A 19,179-nucleotide genomic window follows, 5' to 3' on the forward strand; every position below is an offset into this window, starting at 1 on the left:
GGTATTTTCTTACATATGTGGTAATAATTACATCAGGGATTGTAGATTGCTGTGAGGGCATCTGTATTTAATGGATTTTGTGTTATCATGAATGTTTATTTCCTTGTGTGCATCTTACATTATCCCAAAGAATGAAAGCCACCTCACTGCTCTGAAGACCGATGCCTTCAACAAACAGAGAGCATATTAGAAGCAGCAATGCTATTGCCATGTAGGAATGGGCTTTTGCCTCCTTCTGTTAGTTGGCTTTTTTCCTTCCTGCTATTTTCTCAATTATTTAATGGAGAATTTAAATGATATGGAAGAGAGGGAATTAACTTTCAGGATGAGTTAATTTGAAAGACTTGCAAGGAAATATCAGTTATTCAGGACGTTTTTGAGGCTTTAAGTTTGAGAGAAGAAAAACCTTGACATCTAATGGAGTTCTTGATCATCTCTCTGCCTTCTTGAGAGCAAGTACCCCCAGAAAATACTCCAACACAGCGTAGTTTGAGGGAACATAAAAATTGGTCTATTGTAATGAACCACGATGATGAAAAGACAGATTCATTAGAGGTAATTTTTAATACCTTCTGGATACTTTGCATTATGTCTTTGTATGTAACATAAACCTTTCTCTATATTGTTCAGAAGACAAATGCTTTATTGGTATTTGCCTTTGTCTAGTTTAAAATAAATTCTATGCATGATGTATATTGCTGGGTCCTTTGTGAAGAATACTTCCTTTAGCAAAGTGTGATATGATTCTGGAAGACCTATTTGGTGTCTTAGGAACTGGAAGGAAATGAACAATTTATATGGTTTTTTAATTTCCTTAGGGCTTTTTTAATAAAATTTTACGGACTTCTGTGTCAGCAGAAAATGATGTCATCTTTTTCTTTTCCAGTGACTGAGCCATTGGACAAAGAGCTCGGTTTGATTTCGGATTTTATGCGCTTTGGTACTAATTAGGTAGTGTCTGGTCAAGAGTCTCTGGCACCTTTATGGCTCTTCATTAGGGAACAATCAATAAATACAGAATGAATTCTCCAGTTCACTAACAGAGGAGCTAGCCATTAGGATGGCAATTTTCCAGCAAACAGCTTAAATTCCAAAGAGGAAGGTGGTTGAAACAGATGTTCAGTGTGTGCTTCAGAGACTGTTTGGAATAGGTAGACATAACAGGGACAAGTGTTTGAGGGATGTGATTACAGAAAACAGCACGTGGAGCTGTTTGGGAAGATGAATATCATAACTGGGAAGCATGGGGTGGGAACTAAAGTGTGATCCAAGTGGTATGAATTTGAAGTTGCGATGTCTCTTTGTGTTACTGTAGTGCCCAAAGTCCCTAGAGTTGCACCTCCATCGCAGCATATGTGTATACAGCGAGATGCGATTTCTACTTTGAAAATTCGCAAACTGAGATGGCATTTTGAGTCTTCTGAAGGTAGTGGCCCAAGCTTCATCACTTAGGTTGCTGAACACCAGACAAGACTGGGCAAACTTTCCAAAACCTGTAGGAAGACAGCTGGGTTTTTTGCGGTTCCTGCTTGGTACCTGCTATTGGCTCTAGAGCTGCTGCAAGGGCAGAAGTGAGACATGGTTTAAGTGTTACGAAAAGAAAGTTTCATCTGTGGTTAGGGGATCCTGAAGGCTGTGTCAGTTGTGGAGGAGTGAAACCAACAGTGTCTGGAGCACCAGTGGCCTTCGACCAGGGTGATGAGCACTGGGTGATCAGACCAGAGAGCCCTGAGTTGCCATGCCTCGCTAATGAGGCTTTGGAGGACCTGGGATAATATCATCTGATCTTTTGTCTGAGAAGGGCTACAGGACCACTTTGAATTGTCTCCTGTTTAAGTCTGAGCCCATATTTCAAATAAAATTCTTCTTGATTTTAAAACAAATCATGGTGAAGAACCTCCCACAGCTATGCTGGTAGTTACTTGTTCTTGTTCTGAAAGCATGCACCTAATTTTTAATCTGAATTTATCTAGCATCAGCTTCCAGCCCTTTCCAGTGGCAACAGAAAAATTCCCTCGTGGTGCTGTGTTACGATCCCGCTTAGCCCTTTCTGGGCCATGTTGTACAATGCATGGTGAAGTGAGGGGGGTTGCTCCTCAGGTTGCTCTTGCAGTCTGGGAGGCTGCCACATGTGATAGCTAAGCATCCCGGTCTTGGCAGATCCTCCGCATTAATGGTGGTGGGTGTTTACAAGGCAATTACTGCAAAACTTTATTGAAATTAAGATCAAATTAATTGTGAGTTCCAAGGATACGTGCCTACTTCCTGTAGGGATATTGAATGCTTTCCTGCAGGGCAAGGAAAGCATTGTCAGTCAGAAAAGGTGTTTTCTCAGTAGTTGTGCCTTGATTAGCTGTCCCTTGTGGTTCATGACCTCCAAGGTGGGATTCATAGAAAGGACCTTGCTGGGGGAATGTGGATATTGTTTGGCCATGCATGTATGCATGCAGTGCTGTGTGGGACATCCAGCCAGTCCTCTCCACAGTCCTGGCTTTTGCAGCGTTGGCCTGATGAGAGAGCAGCCACTAGAGGAGAGTCGAATCGCACCCTGGGCAGTTGTTGCGTGGAGGCAAGCGTGTGTGCTTGGAGGGACAGCAGGCTGGTGCTGGGTCAAATCCCACCTGGGTGTCGCTGTGCCTCGTCACCTTCGTGTTCCTGTGGTGTCCTGTGCGTTACTGCTGCAGGTGAGGCAAAGGTGCGGAGACTTCTCAGGAGTCGCTTGGTGCCAACGCTGAATTACTGGCAAAAAGTGGGGGCCAGAAGGAACCCCCGTGATTCTGAGTTTGGCTCCAAGACCACAAGGAGATGAGCGAAATGTCTACATTCCTGCTTCAAATGGAATTGTCGTAATGATGTTATGTGTACGATGCTGGCTTGGTGGATTACTTCAGCAGATGACATGAAGTTTGAGTCCATTTTTACTCCAAGGTTTCAATTTATTTCATAATTTGATGAGTTTAACAATTAAACAATATGTGTTTCATCTAGGACTTTATTAAAAGCCTTTTTAAAAAATTCAAAAATTCATAAATTCATTTTATAAATTCCTTGTAGTTTGTGAACCAGTTGTCCACCAGCCTATTGACTTGAGCAGTACAAAATACCACCGCTTAGCAACCTTGGTAAAGTGAACAATGATCACTGCAGTAACTTGACAACATAGAAATAAAAAGCTCAGAAAGAAGTAACATTTCCCTCCCTTTTACACTTGCCCCACTAAAATGGAAGCACAATAGGAGAAAAATTTAAAAAAAAAAAAAAATTTTATACAAATAGCACCAGCTTTTAACCTTAAGTTGGTTCTTCACTTACCTTTTGTGGCATACGGCTCTGGTGAAATAGGTACCATCTGGCCGTCTGCATTTCATTTATCAGAAGTTCATCTTCCCTGTGCTGCTCTGGGTAACCTGGTCTTCACCAGGTGTTGTCTCTTGACTACATGTGGTGGTGGTGGTGGTAGAAGTCACCCATAATGTAGATGAGTACCAGGACAGAGTGAATCATTGAGCCGAGACTAGCGTTTTCTGCTGTATTTGGATACCAAGCCAGGAAATCAATCCATTATATTCCCGTGTTGCTTTTGGTTTTCCTATTGGAGTCCTCGGTCTTTTTGTAGGAGAGGTTAAGTATAACGTAAGGTTCTTCTCTACCATCTATGCATGACCTCCAAGATCTTTAACTTTCTTGTTAGGAGATGTTTCGTTTTGTTTCATGATTTGTCTGTGTCTTGCACTGTGTTTGGGTGCTCTGTGTCCAAACCTGGGCTGATAACTCTGAAAAGTTTTTAAGAAGTATTCTTAAATAGCATCTCAGTCCTTACACTGCAGAAGTGTTACATATCTAGAGCAAGCAAAAGTGGATTTAAAATGCAATACAGCAGAAGGAATAAGCGAACAAAGAAAGTGTACTCCAGCTGAAATTGTAGGGTAGCCCTGGGAGAATGAACTGTGTGAGCTACTACTGCTGCAAACCAGCCCAGTCTCTAGCTGAGGCTGAAGGGAAGTTGCAGCCAACGCCTGTATTTCAGCTGTGCCCCGTGCACCAGTTCCTTTGAGCCTGTCTCTAGAGGAGAGGTGGGCAGGACTCAGGAGCTACAGCCTACGTCGATGCAGTGAAGACAAACCTTTACTAACCTGGGTTTAAAAGACACTGAGTTCAAGCTAGGTGATTGTGGGAGAATGGGATTTAGGCAGCCCATAAAGGAAACATGCCTTATGAGGTATAGGTTACTAGGCAAATTTGGAACAAAAAAGTATTTACAAGGGAAATGGATTTTCTCTTTGCTTTGGAAAAAGTTAAAACAGTTCTGCTTTGTTTTATCATCGCTAATTTAGAACAGTTTAATGATTTTTAGAAGGCCATCAGCATTAGCAAGAACAGATGCTTATTTTTCCAATGAACTACTGTCCTTAATTTTGCACAGGAGATTTAATGCAGACTATTGTTTGAGGCTTCAGGAAGACACAGTGCTGCTTTAATGACTTTATCACAGATGAAAAAAAGATGTTACATAAAAGATATCGCATTGCCCTTTAACAAGGCTTCGTTATTATCTCCCCTACTGTGGAACAGGAGCTAGCATTGCTAATAAATTGGTAGAATTACTTTAGAAATGTGAATTTGCTTATCATTTAATATCCTCCAGTGACCTACAGCTTTAGATCTTTTGGTCTGCAGTAAAATCTTTGTATGTCAGTAACCAGCTTCAGAGAAGAACATGAAGAAGGTGGTCCCTCCCCATGTAGGTGAAGGTGGGGTACTTCAGCAGGAAAAAAATACTCACTCTTTGGCTGTGCCAAAAACCATTTTGAAAAGTAATACTCCTCATTGTAAAAATGTACAGAGACTGGATTAATTTAGGTGGTAATACAGACTGGGCAGTGAATTTGTTAGCTGATGTCTGCTATCAAGAAGTTAGGATGGATTGTGTTGACTGGCTTCAGTGGGAAGTCTGCAAGTCTTGCTGGTCATTGCAGGATGTGGCCCAGTTTCTAAAAACTGTTAAATGTGTCTGTCTGACTTAGACACATGAAGTTACACTTTCTCAAGTATTTGCAAGTCGGGCCATAAGCTTCTGTTAAAAGGAGATACGAATGTGGGACTTATGTCCCACAATTAATCTTCAAATACAGAGAATAATGAACCTCTAATTTTCATCAGCCTTTTTGTTTCCAGATCTGCAGTCTCATCCATTCCTGTGCCTGCATTTTGCCCCCTCAAATCATTATTTGAAGATTATATATCTTATTCTGAATTCACCTCCTAATTCTGCTTGGTCTGTCTCTGTTCCCATGCCTTATCATGACTGAATTATGAAAATAATGAGTAAAATGACAAAACCCTTTAACAAGCCAGTATTGTTCTCTGTGTTTCGTCTCCAGCCAAATTATCTTGTCATCTCGTGTCTGAAGAATGCCATCCATTCTTATGTTGTTATATACATAAACATGTTCTACCTCAGCCTGGCTAATACTAACAGAAATCTGTTTTATTTTCAAAGATTTCCAAAAATACCTATTGAAATTCAGTTGAGAAGAGTCTCAATAGCAAAGCTTGCTCCTTGACTATATGGGGAACTGTTTTATGTTGATTCATTCAGCTTGTGTACATTCTCCATATTATTAGAACAAAGAGCACTTCTAGTATTTGCTGTTGTAATTTATGAATCTCTGCTTCATTCAAATAATTCATTTTTTTTTTTCTGAATTACTTAATGTTTAGCACGACTGATTTGGGGAAACAAACAGCATATGGACAGTGCACATGTATCAATCTCTTCTGCAAAGAAACTAGCCCTTCTTACTTTCTGTTGGTTTTCTTTGTCTTGCAATAGATGATACTCGAGGAGTGTTATTGAGGTGTTAAAAACGCAGCTGATATGATTCATTAGTTGCTTTACAGTGCCATAAATGTATGACACTCTTCGGAAAGAGATCAAGATCTGACCCCAAAGACCAGTAAGGACATAACCTACAGGGCACGATGCAAAGCCATGTGAGATGTACCTAAGGAGATACAGCTATATTCCCCGAGCGCTGCTGAAGGATATGCTTGCAACCCACAAGGGTGCAAGACACATCCCAGAAGGGTGCACCAACAGCTACATCAGATGGATTAATTAAGCCAAGTGAAGCACCACAAGCTGATAAATACTGTGGGTGCTGTTTCATGTTAAGCGGAAGTTCGCATGAAGAATAAAAGGTAGCCAGCTCCTACAACTTTGCTCTCAAACTGACATTCCTGCTGTATGCATTGCCAGTGAATGGATGACGTCAGGGAAAGCTGGGTCAACTGGTCGCTGATCTAAGAAAACCCAGCCCAACAGGGGAAAGGGAATGGCTGTATACATCCTGCGGTCACGCTGTTAGGAAATCCTGGCTATCTTCTATCCTATGGAGAGGGGAATGGTGGGAAGAAGATCGTGGGTGCTGCTTTTGACAAAGGCCTGTAGTTAGACCTGCTTAACTGTATCTGAAGCTACATCTTGAGACACCTTTAATGCTTCTGGGACCCAAACCTACCTACTTTGGGCATGTCTTTGCACTGCTGCCTTGCCAAATACTGAGTATTGACAGTGTCGCACATGGTCCTTACTCCTTCTGAAGTCAGCCCTTGTATAGAATAGAGCGCTAAGGGGTTTTTGCACCATGGTTGTAGGTGTGGTTTATTTATTTGGGATTTTTTTCCTCAGGGATCAGACACAGAAGTGCAATAGAAAGGTAATAGATTTAAGACTAATAGGAAATGGTAGCTTAACCAGCTCAGTCAGGACACTCACTGTCACGCTTGCAAGGCAGTCTTTTTGCCAAGTTAACCGAGTTTACAGATAGAAAATGCAGGTGGGGTTGTAAGATGTATGATACTGTCTGAAATTCTCACTAAGAGAAGGATCCCAGGTCCTCTGAGACTTAATTTACTGACCGCTGTCTGCCATTGCTTTCCTTTCCTGGGCAGTTAAGCTGGCTGTTAGAGCGCACTGCAGGGAATGTAGTCCTTATTCTCTCTGGTATCTGTTGTGTATATGGTAGGAACAGGGGGATTTTCAGTTGTGGGTGAGGACGTCATTGCGCTAGGCACTATACAAATAAAGGACGGTCCCTGGATATCTTGGTGTAATTAATCAGAAGTTGTGTTTAGACACTGTTTCAATGGGCATCTTCAGATAATAATGATAGTGTGTATTAGGAGTGTAGTAGCAAGTCGAAAAGGAGTGAAGCAGAGAAAGATTCTGCTCCAAACAGCTCGTGTTTAGCTAACAGTGCCATGCCAGAAAGAGGTTTCCCATATCTATAACGATAGAAGGGCAGCAAAAAGATGATTTCACTTACTAAAAAATTAGATTTTATGAGGATGTATTTGGTGGAGGAGAAGGATAACATTTTATCTACAAGACTGGAAAGAGTTTCAAAGAGAATGTATGATATTCCCCAGAAATTAGCATAGCTTAATATTGTTAGAGTTCCATAGAAAAATCAGTGTTACACAATATATCATATGTTAAATACATGAATTGATAACGGTTTTGTGTGCTTATGTGGACTGAAAAAATAATGTTGGCTTTGGGAGAAGGAAGGTCAACCCTTTGATTCGAGCATAGTGCTGAAGTGCGTAGTGAGATTATAGTTTGGTTGCCTTCTATCCCCAGTCAATTATTTCGTGAGCTCACGTTGAAGCCAGTCTGCTTTTTTGATGATGTATGACTTCTCAGCTTGCTCTGCTACCAGAGCTTGCAGTGGGAATCTCATGGAAGATTTATTCAGCTGAGAAACTCTAATCATAAAGAAAAACAGGCATGGTACATATGAGCTGTATACCTGTCAGTTACTGTGAATTTCTAAATCCACATTTCGGGTTGAAAATTGTTTGTTTTATAGAGATGTGAAAGGTCAACATTTCCTTCACTGCATTAAAAAATAATTGAAAATGTAAAAAAAAGTGTAAGAAAAATTTTCAACCATGCAAACATCTACATTTATGTCATTCCCCCCGATACCCCCAGTTCCAATGACTCTTGTGTGTGCACTACGTTCTATTTCTTTTGGGAATCCAATATCCATAGCTCAACTGTAATTTTGATCTAGTTTTCAGTCCTAATTGAGGAACCAGTGAGGTACGGATTTTTGCTCTTTGCATCCTGCCAGAAAGGTATTAATGCTATAGTCACAGGAGCGTAGGGCATGCCATGTATCAGCTGGTATACAGCACTGTAGTCTAAAACCCTGTTGCACTTCTGCATTGAAACGCAACTCAGGTCTCTGTTGTTTTGTGTCACAGTGCAATGTAACTCTAAGACACAGTAATGTGAGTTTTAGACTTCATGCAAAACAATTATTGGCATCTAAAAAGCAGATACTCTTCTGATCTGGTGACTTACCTGGTAGGGCATCTGAAGTTTAATTCAGGTTGCAACTGCAGTGAAATTCAATAGGTTCCAAGTGAACGTAGTCCCTCTGTTCCTATGGAGAAACCGATAAGGTGAGCTAGGTAATCCTGCTTTTATTAACAAGAAAGCTACCTTGAATTACCTCACATTTACCTCTGCGTGTGATTATGTATATAGATGGGTAGCGCAGACCTGCTGATGCATGGTAACATCTTCATGGTTCATAGTTCCTTATTTAAAATGTTTTCCATTGAAACGTCTCAGTGAAATAATTGTGAATCACAAAATCTTTAAATTATTTCGCTAGAAGAAAAGTTAATCATTACGTTTCATCTTGTTCTACTCGCCGGTGAGTTTAATGGATTTTTATTTTTTTTTAAATGCTCATTAGAGTTGTCAGTTCATTATGATGGTCTGTATTTTGTTCAACAGGGCATGTTGGTATGTTTAGAATGGAAGAGAAATGGAAGTGACTGAGCTCTCGTCTTTGCCCTTTGTTTTGGCTCAGGGTGAAGTGAAATTTTTCTATATTCCTGGTTCTCACTTGGATAATTGCTATACTTTATTTCTTTGAGGACACTGAGATACTTGAAGTATTGTGTAAGTGTGCGTTCTTACTACATTTTTATTATATACTGGCTAGCTTAAGAAAAATATGAATAAACCAATATAACTCAATAATTTACAGTATCACAGAACACTTCAGCAACATGAGACAAATGCCACTATGTTATGATAGTACAAAAATTATTTCAATCTTTGTTGTTTGTTATGAAAAGGGATTACTTCTAGTTTTCACTTGTTTGTTGATGTTCTCTTAGCTCTTCTTTTCCATTTGAGGTTGCCTTATAAATAGTCTTTTTAATGTATATTTTACTTTTGTTCTGTATCCTGCTGGGAAGTACTGAAAGAACTGTATATTTTTTAGCATTATTGGCTTTTTTGCTTATTTCTCCCTGTGGAGATGAGCCCTTACATAAATTACTTTAAGGATCCTGGTTTTTTGGTTTGTGTTTTTTTTTTTTTTTTTAATTCTCTTTCTTCACCCCCTCCCCCCTCTTTGTTTCACACTGGGAGGATGAGTATTTAATAAACTGTTATTTAGGGGGCATCTGCTTTCACATACATCCTTTTACAAATGTTGTTATTGCTTGGTTGCATCGCTTAAACACACCAGAAAATCATAGGAACCACAGGCAAAAAAGCCAGCAGCAATGAAAGGCAGTCCCCTGCCTGCACAGGTCTCTGCCCATGCTTGCCGTTGCCGGAGGCCAGGCAGTCGAGGATGGCGAGGCCCGTGGCACCTCCACATGGGCCACCCCTGCGATGGAGCCTCAGCTCATAGGGGTGGGCAGGAAGCGAGGGGCTGGTGGAAGAGGAGAGGTGCTGGGGATGCAACGGAGGGAAGACAGCAGGTCGTCTTCCCAAGCGAGGCTCGTTCACAAAAAGGCTCATGTCAGATCAGCCTCCCCAGCCCTGTCTCCTCCAAAGCCTCCACTCCCCTTGTTCTTGGAGGGACACCATCCTGCCTCTTTATGCTGCTCTGGCGGCATTTGTAGCCCATTTCCTATTTTCATAATTTACACTAGAGATCAATATTGATACCGAGGCACTGACTTTGGCTTTGATCTTCATCTGTGATGTTGTGTGTGGAGCTTATGTCATTGCAGAAGGTGAGTTACTGGAAGTTCCCTATCAGCAGCATCACCCTCTTCTGTCTGGGTTATAGATATGCTCGGTTATGTTTTTAATACTGTAGTGCCCTTCCACGACATTTGCCACTTTCTTGATAGCTTTTTGCCAGATAGATGGTTTGGATACAGCCTGGTCATATTCTGTATTGGTAGTTCTCAAGTACTGAGTGCCTGGTGCCTCCGAATTTCTCCGATTTCTCTGGTGGTTTTGCTCTTTTAATACTGAACAGCTGTTTGTGAACAGGAAGGTGTAAACTGGTAAATGATCAATTGTGGGCTTCTGTTTTGCACGGTGCAACAGGGAGTTCTTGTTGAGAAAGGACAACTGTTGACTTAGGAAGGAAAAGTAGGATGGAGTACCATTAGCGATATCAGATGCTTCACCCTGGGTGAATCCATGCTGACTGTTCCCAGTCACCTTTTCCTCCTTCATGGTGCCCAGAGGTCTGCTCCCAGAGGACTTTCTCTATGATTTTTCCGTGGACCAAAGGGAGGCTGACTGGTCTGTAGTGCCCCAGATCGCCCTTCTGGACTTCTCTGAAGAGGAGTGCACCATTTGCTTTCTTCTAGTCATCAGGGATCTCCCATGGTCTCCAGCACCTTTCAAGCATTGTAGAAAAGGGTGCTGCAAGGACATCAGCCAGCTGTCCCAACACCCGTGCATGGAGCTGGGTGGGTCGCATGAGCTTGTTTGGGTTGAGTCTTCTCAGGTAATCCCCAGGATCTGGTCCTCATTCATGACTGGTGGTTCTTCTCCTTGAACCCTGTCTCTAAGCATGAAGGCTCTGCTGGTGAAGGCTGAGGGAGAGAAGGCAATGGAGTACCTCGTCCTTATTGGTGCTCACTGTTAATAGCTCACCCACCTCATTCTGCCATCAACCCACGTTTTCCTTGTCCAACCTTTTACTGCTGATGTAGTGGTAGAAGTTCTTGTTGTTGTCTTTGATATTTCCTGCAAGTCTGAACCCCAGCTGAGCTGTGGCTTTCCTGACACCACCCCTGTGTGCCTGTGCGATACTTCTGTGTTCATACTTTGTAGCTCGTCCCTGCTTGCTCCTCCTGCTATACTGCCGTTTTGCACTGGAGCTCCATCATGTGTTCCACGTCTGCCAAACTGGTCTCCTGATAATTCTTGCTTTTCTGAATAGTGGGATGCACTAGTCTTGCACTTTTATGTTGTCCTTCAAGATCTTCCCCTTTTCCTGTGCTCTTTGGCCCTTCTAGAGCTACCTCCCATGGGATCCCACTTAGTTCCCTGAAAACTACTGCTTTCCAATAGTCGAGGGTCTAGATCGACCTGGACTAGGTCTCTGTCTGTCTTTCCTCACTCTCCTCAGGGCCTCAAACTCCATTACTTAAAGGTCATTACACCAAAGCTGCCGCTGATTACCACAGCTCCAACCTGTTCTTCTTTCCACACAAACAGTGGTCATTTTGGTTTTGTCCATATGGGACTATGAGAACACCAGAGTGACCACAGTGGATCAGATGAAAGGTTCTTTTTCTCATGTAATGGCGGCTCATAGCACGTGCCTATAGAAAGTGCAAGCATAGAGCAAGCGTAGAGCAATACTACCCTGGTACGCTCTCCAGTATCTGACAGTGTGCAGACTGGGGACCACATGAGCAGATACTGACCTTTAGTATTGCAAATTGTCACTGCTCTTGGAGCTCCACGGAGATTTTCCTGATAACCAGAGGTTGTGGTGTTGGTTTTGATCTGTAAAACCTTAAATTGTCTTGCACCTGCCTACTGCCATCCTGAGACTACAATAAGAGCTTAAGATTTAATGATATAGATGGTAGTGGCAAAGAGAGCATTTCCTGTGATAGGCTCGTGATTTATTTTCCCTTTAGTCATAGCAGAACATAGTGGATTTTTAGGGAGTCCATGCGATGAGGTTTCTGGGGAGGGCAGAAGCTGTGGTATTGAGAATATTGTAACATGCAAAAGACTTTTTGTTCCTTTGGCTACTGGGTATTGTGGAACAATGCTGTCTAATAACTTCATGAGACTCTCAACCTTATGTTTAATAGGGTACTTAGAGCTTGTATACTAATATGTTGTTGTATTGTTGAATAAAAAGCAGATAAAGTACTAATGTCATTAATGGCTTTCACGAAAAAAAACCTCCTCTGGAAGTAGTAGTGGTCTGGGCTGTGGTTTTTATGGCAGAACACTGATTTGAGAAGCTCCTGTCCACTGTTAACTCTTCTGCGGTTGTGCCAGTTCAGAGATGTGCAGGGATGTGCTCTAAACCAGAAAAAGAGGAAAAAAAAAGCTAAAACACCTTAAAGAGTTTTTCTCTCTAAATTCAGGTTATTTCACAGATCCAGGTTAGGGTGTAGGTATAAACTGATTAGATCTGCAACACCCACAGTTCTGTGTGGTCCGCAAGTTAAAACATGCTGTGCAAACGTGGCACAGAAAACATTATTGATTTTCATGGTAGAAAACTTCGAAAATAGCAGATAGAAATGGAATAGAAGCCAAAACTGTTCCGGTTGGCTTCTGAATTGTATTCATTTTTACAGAATAAACTAAAAAAATCCGGAGTGGAAAGGTAAGTGTTACTTACCTCTGCTCTTGGAAAACAATTCATAGTTTGGTTCATTGAAGCTTTAGTTTGTTTCCTTTGTTGCTATACATGTTATTTTTCATGAATGGATTTAGGCTGAATGACTTGTCTGGAGCATGACAAACCCTTAATTTTTTTCCCTGAATAACGATTGAGGGTATTGATGGGATAAAGTGGCAATTTAAGACAGCTGTTGGCATAAAATAAATACGCATGTTGTTAGTATTGAATACACAAGCATTAATTTATTCCTGGTTTAAAATTACATAAATGCTTCTAGCCTACCCAAGAGTACTCCTTGAGTTTCATCCTACTTTCACTGTAGATGGGGACCTTATTGTTGTCAGAAAAGGATCAAATATTTATCAAAGGCTGAACAATAAAATAGCTGGCTTACCTAGAAAATTGGTAGCTTTAAACGGATTATGGAGAAACACTTGCAGCTTCCCGTAAAGTAATATTTGCAAGTTCCTGTCTGCAAACCCCAAGTTAAAAAGAAACCAGTGGTGCTCAAAATAAAGTAAATCCAAGTCACATATGCAGAGTATGAAATATCTGGTCCACAGTGGAAAGCATGCTGTGGGCTCGTTCTTGAAAGGTATTGAATATGCAGCATCCAGCAGAGAATGTAAATATCTGCTTAGTTTTTAAGAACAGAAGGAGTTCTGTTACTTACTCATGGCACTGAGTTGGGGGCAAGGTACCATGCAGGAACCTTAAATCTATAAAAGCTTCTACCATAATCTCAAGAACCATTGAGGTGTATAAAAGTCTTTAAAATAATTGGAAGAAATCAACTAGATTAAATTTCTGTGCTTTTTAAGGCAGAGAAATGTATTACATGTCAGGTATGATGCTTGTTCTTAATTTCGTTTTAACTCTACTATTAAACTAATCAATTTCTAATACATCCTACAACAAGAGATTTTTTTGTGAAGAAGTGAATTTTAAATATTCTTTATGGACTAATTTTGTTGTTATCAAGTGGAGGGACGTTGTGAAGTGTGTATGAGACAGGGTTTATTGTTGATTGCGTACCCTGTTTTTTTTCTTATGTTCCTTGATTCCATTCAAATGATTTCTAGAACCGTATAATCTCTAAAAAGATACATGGTTTTTGTTGTTATCCAGTAGTTAACGGTGAATGCAAATTACATCAGCAAATGTCGTCGGAGTGCATGCTATGCTAAAATAACTTTCTGTTTAAAAATTTTGCATGTAGTATCATTAGATAGGTTTGCCTTACTATTTTAAAATAAGGGGAAAAATCTTTTTCTCCCAAACAGTAATTTTTATCCATCTAAAAGATGCGTGACGTAGGTCAGTAACTGAGCCCTGACCACTTCTCCTGTATGTTTAGGAGTTGCTCTTTACATTGAGCATGTGTTCCTGAACTGCAGCTCAGTCCCCAGCTCCACTGCAGAACGTGTTGGCCAGAGAACAAGATTACTGTGCACGCCTATGGATGCCAGATGCAATTTAATTAAAAGCTTGTGTGAAGGAGTAGGGTATGGACAGTAATGGCATGAACGGATGAGGAGGGACCGGTGATGCTCGCAGTCCTCGCAGCTGAAAGGAGGCACAGGGATGGAAATTCAGGGTGGTAATATGTTGCCATGCCAACCAAGTAATTTCTTTAACAGGAGGAAACTGGTAATGAATAACTGCTGAGTGGGAATTTTAAGAGAAAACTATGCCCTGTGAAAAAACGAAAGGTTACATTTTTGATCATCAACCTTCACCATCCCCCCTCTGAAATCCTGCGCTGGCAATCTCTCTGTCGGAGCTTCCTGCCGTCCTGCACCAGACCCTGCTGTGCCCATCTGCTGACCTGGGAAGCGCTCGCCCGCGGGGCAGTGATGGGTGCCAGCGCCGAGCCAGCAGCCGCAGGCTGACCCGAGCCCTGCGTGGATCGTTCCTCAAGCAGCTGCGAAGGCCAGATGAGGGTTTCACAAGTCTGTCTTCCCTAGTAATTGTTTTGAGTCTTCCCTTTAAATCACTGACGAGCATATTTACTTTTTGTCTTCCTTGTCTCTTCTAACACAATGCAAAAAGACTGAGAAGAACTTTTAACACTGGCATTTCTTGCAAATGTTTATTTCTAAACCCTGATTAGCCAGGTGTCCTGGAAGTTGGACTCGTGCTATTTGTGTTTGGTCTGTAGCTCTGTAAAACCTTCTGACTTTAAAAAAGGAGTAAAAAAAAAAAGTCAGTGAAGCTTTATCTGAAATGCTGAATTTTTGTCTTGCTCATGCATTGCAGGAGGAATTAGCAGTGCAAGACAGTTGCATTGGTTTACCTCCAATGCCTTTAAAGCAGTGTTCAGCTTGGACCGTGAGCTGTGTTCAGAGCAGTACTGCCACCCTTAGTGCTTATGCACTTAGGGTATGAGCCATCTCTGGGATCAGAAGCAGCCAAATGGTGTTAGTAGGGAGTATCTCTGGATAAATCAGCCCCTGCTGAGTTCTGTGCTGCTGCTGCCAGGCCCCGGTAGCTCTGCCGTGTGCCGCCGGGCCCCTGCCCTTGTGCAGGTGGCTTGTGCTGCCTTCTCTCAATTCCCCACTCCTTCTGTTGCTTCTCTTGCAGACACGCAAACCTCAGGGCAGCAGCTAACAAGATTCTTCCACCTGTCTGTGCTGATGTTTTAAATGATGACCTCTGCTTTTTCTGGCAGGGTAAGGCATTGCTTTAGCGAACTGGCCGAACGCACGAGTGTGGTGGCTTCTCTAGACTTGTGCTTCCAGAAGGGCAAGATGAGTGCTCACCAGTCTTAACAAGATTTAATACTCCTTGTAGTAATAATCTTACCATTAGTTGTAGTGGAGACTACGTCAGCCATTGGAAAAGGTTGTCCCATTCCTTTCTTCTTCCCACCCCCTCCCTTCCCCGAGTCCTCAAATGCCATCCCTGAGCTGAGGCTGGTACCCATGGGATCACTTGGTGAGCCAGTTCAGCTTGCCAGTCTGGCATAGAAGTAGCCTGGGGCAAAAAAATGGCAGTAATTTTGGCTTTCTGAGGAGTCAAGCAAATGCCAAAGCAGACTCGAAGCAGAAGGGGTGTGCAGGGAAGGGGAAGAGTGGCAATAAATGCTTGGATATATGCTGCCCTAACTCATGGGTCGTGGTTTTAGTCACGCCATGTGAATGAAACGTGCGGTTTAAGCTTTGCCATGCAGGTGCTAAACGATTGAACAAGGCAGGCATCTTGACCCCAGCAAAGGACGGCTAGGGAACATTACATGAAATAACAGAGCCGCACGACAGCGCAGCCCGCGCTGATGATACAGAGAATTCCTTGCAACCCTGTTTTTCTGACAGAATCTGCTGCTGGTTTTTTTTGTTCTGTTTTTAAAGCTTTTCTTTTTAAAATTTTTCTGAGCATGAGGGATTGTGCGTGCAAAAGAATGGCAGTTTTCAAACACTGTGGAGAGCTATGTCTGAGGCTCATCCCTTATAGCGCTTCTGTGTAGCCTGTGCTGTTTCTGGTAATGGAGAACATCAACCTTTTGAGCCACACAAGGACTCACAGGATCAAGGCCTTTCTTTATGAGGACGATGTATCTGCATGCTAGAAATCTTGGGAGCATGTCATGGAAGGAAAAAAAGAAAAGAGTGCAGTGGCACAGATCTGTTAAGATTTATTACATCATTATCTCACATGAAACAGTAAGATCGTCCTGCCATAACTGACCAAAACAATGGTGTGAGAGTATCATTATTTACTTTGATGCACTGCTGATTGCCCCAAGATATTTCTGGGAGCCAAAGCATCCTCCACAGTGAGTTCTTTTGTTTCACATAGTTTCAAAGATAGTAATTTTGAGGAGGGAAGCTTGATCTACATCATGTTTCCTTCTTCAGTATATTCCATAGATGCGATGTATTAATCTGTGAGTTGGTGAGACTCTGTAAATGGGAACGGTTTCTCCTCCTGACTTCTGTTTGCTCCTATAAAACCTGACAGAAAAGCCCCTGAGCAGATGACTTGCAAGTTTACACTGAAGAAACATAAAGACCAATGCCTTTCCTTACAGACCTGAAGGAAAAACAAACTCCACACAATATATTCCCTCTCTTCTGGGTGTAACAAACCAGCAGTTAACTGCTGTCTGCAGAAACAATAGGAGACTGCACAGCTCAAGCTCAAGAAACAATCCATGACATAATTCTATTTGGTCTACAGTCATAGGATTATTTTTTGGGGAGCATTATTAATGAGTAATAATACAGTGTTAATGTAATCTTAATATGTACCCTGAGAAAGGAACTTGAAATGAATAAGCTCCCCATTTTTGTATGAGGAGCTTCATAACCTGGAAGTGATGCACCAAACATGAAATTGCGATGTTTTAATTTGGGTAGAGCCTGGTGCTGGTGGAATGGCTTAAAAATGAAGGTCATTGGCTAGTAGCGGGAGGTACTTGATCAGATCAGCTTTCAAAAATCAGTAATCAATATGGATAATACTATTATTGGTTGGACATTGTTACTGTTTCATACAGAATAAAGGTTTTGAAGCTTTTGCAGCATCCAGAGTTTTCACTATGAGCTTCAGTGTGCATAAGACTGTTCCCATTATGCATTTCTTGTTCTCAGTATTTTGTTTATCTGTAGCACGTTGGTGTACTTCTGTAGATATTTCTTAAAATTCACTTATCAATTTGCTTTAGGCAATAAGTGCCTAAACTGAAGCTTTCAAATAAACCCCTCTTCATGTGAGATACAGATAAATGTATTCATTACAGTCCAGCTTCAGTTAAAGACTCGGTCTAATTTTGAATTCAGAGTGTGTCTCCTCCCAAGTAAATCATTTAGTTCACTGCTACCCACCACTTCGAACCTGACCTTGAGGAAGTAAAAGAACTTCTCATCATTCTCATAAGCTCAGGGGGGGAAAGAAAAAAGAAGGTTGGGCTCTGCCGGGCCAAGGAAAGCACTCTTGTCACAAATGCCCTGAACATCTTAATCTGGTCAGATTTTAGCTGGAGAACCTTATCTGAGTTCAGTTGTCAGGGAAGAATGTATGGAGGAGAGTTTATCTGGGCTAACCAGCCTCTAAGTCAGTAAAGAATTCATAGATGGAAAACAACTGCTTCCATTGTGCCCTGATAAGAACAAGAAGTCTGTGCCTTTTGCAAAACACAGGTATTTGTTTTGTTGCTCTTTTTGGGGGGTGAGATGAATGCTGCACTGGATGATGTTCAAATGAACTTTGTGTCCCTAATAGGAAAAATTAGCTTTACATCTAATATGTGTGGTCTCATCTTTACCGTGTTGTACTGACCCCCATGTCATATTTCCTCAGTCTAAAAACAAAAACGTGCTCAAAATCGAACCACTAACCCTGTGTATTTCATTACACTTCTTAAATCCAAGTTCAGCACTTGTCTTTTAATACTTCAGCCCCAGAGTAAATGTTCTGTAGATCTGTTACCCTGATTGATGCCTTGGGTAACTTCAACGGCAAGGTATCGGATAGCCTCATTGGGAGGCAGCGGGGCAAATGGTGAGACTGGGGGAGTACCTTGGGCTCCAGAATTATTACTGTTGCTGGGTGGTAACTGCTGAACCCTCAGCCACTGGAAAAGCCTCACCATCAGCCTGAGGAAGCTGATGTCCTCAGCTGCTGGAGGCTCAGGGTAACTGGGGAAAAATACAAACCTGTATTGAAGGAGAAGACTGTTCCTTTCTTCATCTCATACTTCATTTATCAAACCATCTCTTTCATCGTTTTATTACTGGGAACATGACAACGTAGGTGCTTCACAACCTGTTCATTAGGTTTGTATCCAAATGGCATCTGACTGAGTACGCAGCATGACATTTTGAGTGGTAATATCCACAAAGGAGCTGACACTTAACAAAAAAACAACCCAGAACCTTTGTTATGTGGGCATGCGGTGAAACATACTGTGCATTAAAGCAGTTTATGGTTTAAGTCTGGTTGTGTGGAGTGAGGTGGTAGCGGGCTGATTTATTGAGAACCACAGTAACCACCACGGTGAGTCAAGTCAAAAGTCCATTTGGCCACACGCTCCAGCAGGCTCTCTAACAGGTGATGTAAACAGGGAAGATGAAAAAGGTTGGTGTTGTGTGATCCTTCCTTGGACATAACTTCCATCAGTCAGCAGTTTTTAAGTGATTTTAAGCCCATTGCTGTACTTGGACCATTGTGTTTAATGGCCACTAATGAGCTCTTCCCAGTGAAACTGTTTAATCCATCTTTTAACTCATTTGTGCCTCTGGTCTCCAGAATACCTGTGGCAATGTGGTGGTAAATGTAGGTGTTACATGAAAGGCTACTTATTTTCAGTTATTTTATAGCTGTTGTTTGCCACTTGCACTTGTTCTTACGTTGTGAGGAACAGTTTCCATGTCTATCAGGATTTTGATGTTTATCATGGGACTTCAGTCATCATTTTCCAAAACCAAAGCATATTATCCTTGAATGTCATTTCTCCGATCATCCTTGTAGCCTTTTTTGTATTTTTTCAGTGCTAACATTCCTTTTCAAATAACAGATG

The 19,179-nt window shown here is 41.7% G+C and overlaps 1 protein-coding gene across 8 annotated transcripts in view; it reads left to right on the top strand.

Annotated features, from left to right (window-relative positions):
• The window catches only part of KLF12 (KLF transcription factor 12), a 253,663-nt gene that overhangs the window by 99,387 nt on the left and 135,097 nt on the right, over positions 1-19,179 (top strand). The window lies entirely within an intron of this gene.

Source organism: Calonectris borealis, chromosome 1 (assembly GCF_964195595.1).
Source record: "Calonectris borealis chromosome 1, bCalBor7.hap1.2, whole genome shotgun sequence".
In the NCBI taxonomy this organism is placed as follows: domain Eukaryota; kingdom Metazoa; phylum Chordata; class Aves; order Procellariiformes; family Procellariidae; genus Calonectris; species Calonectris borealis.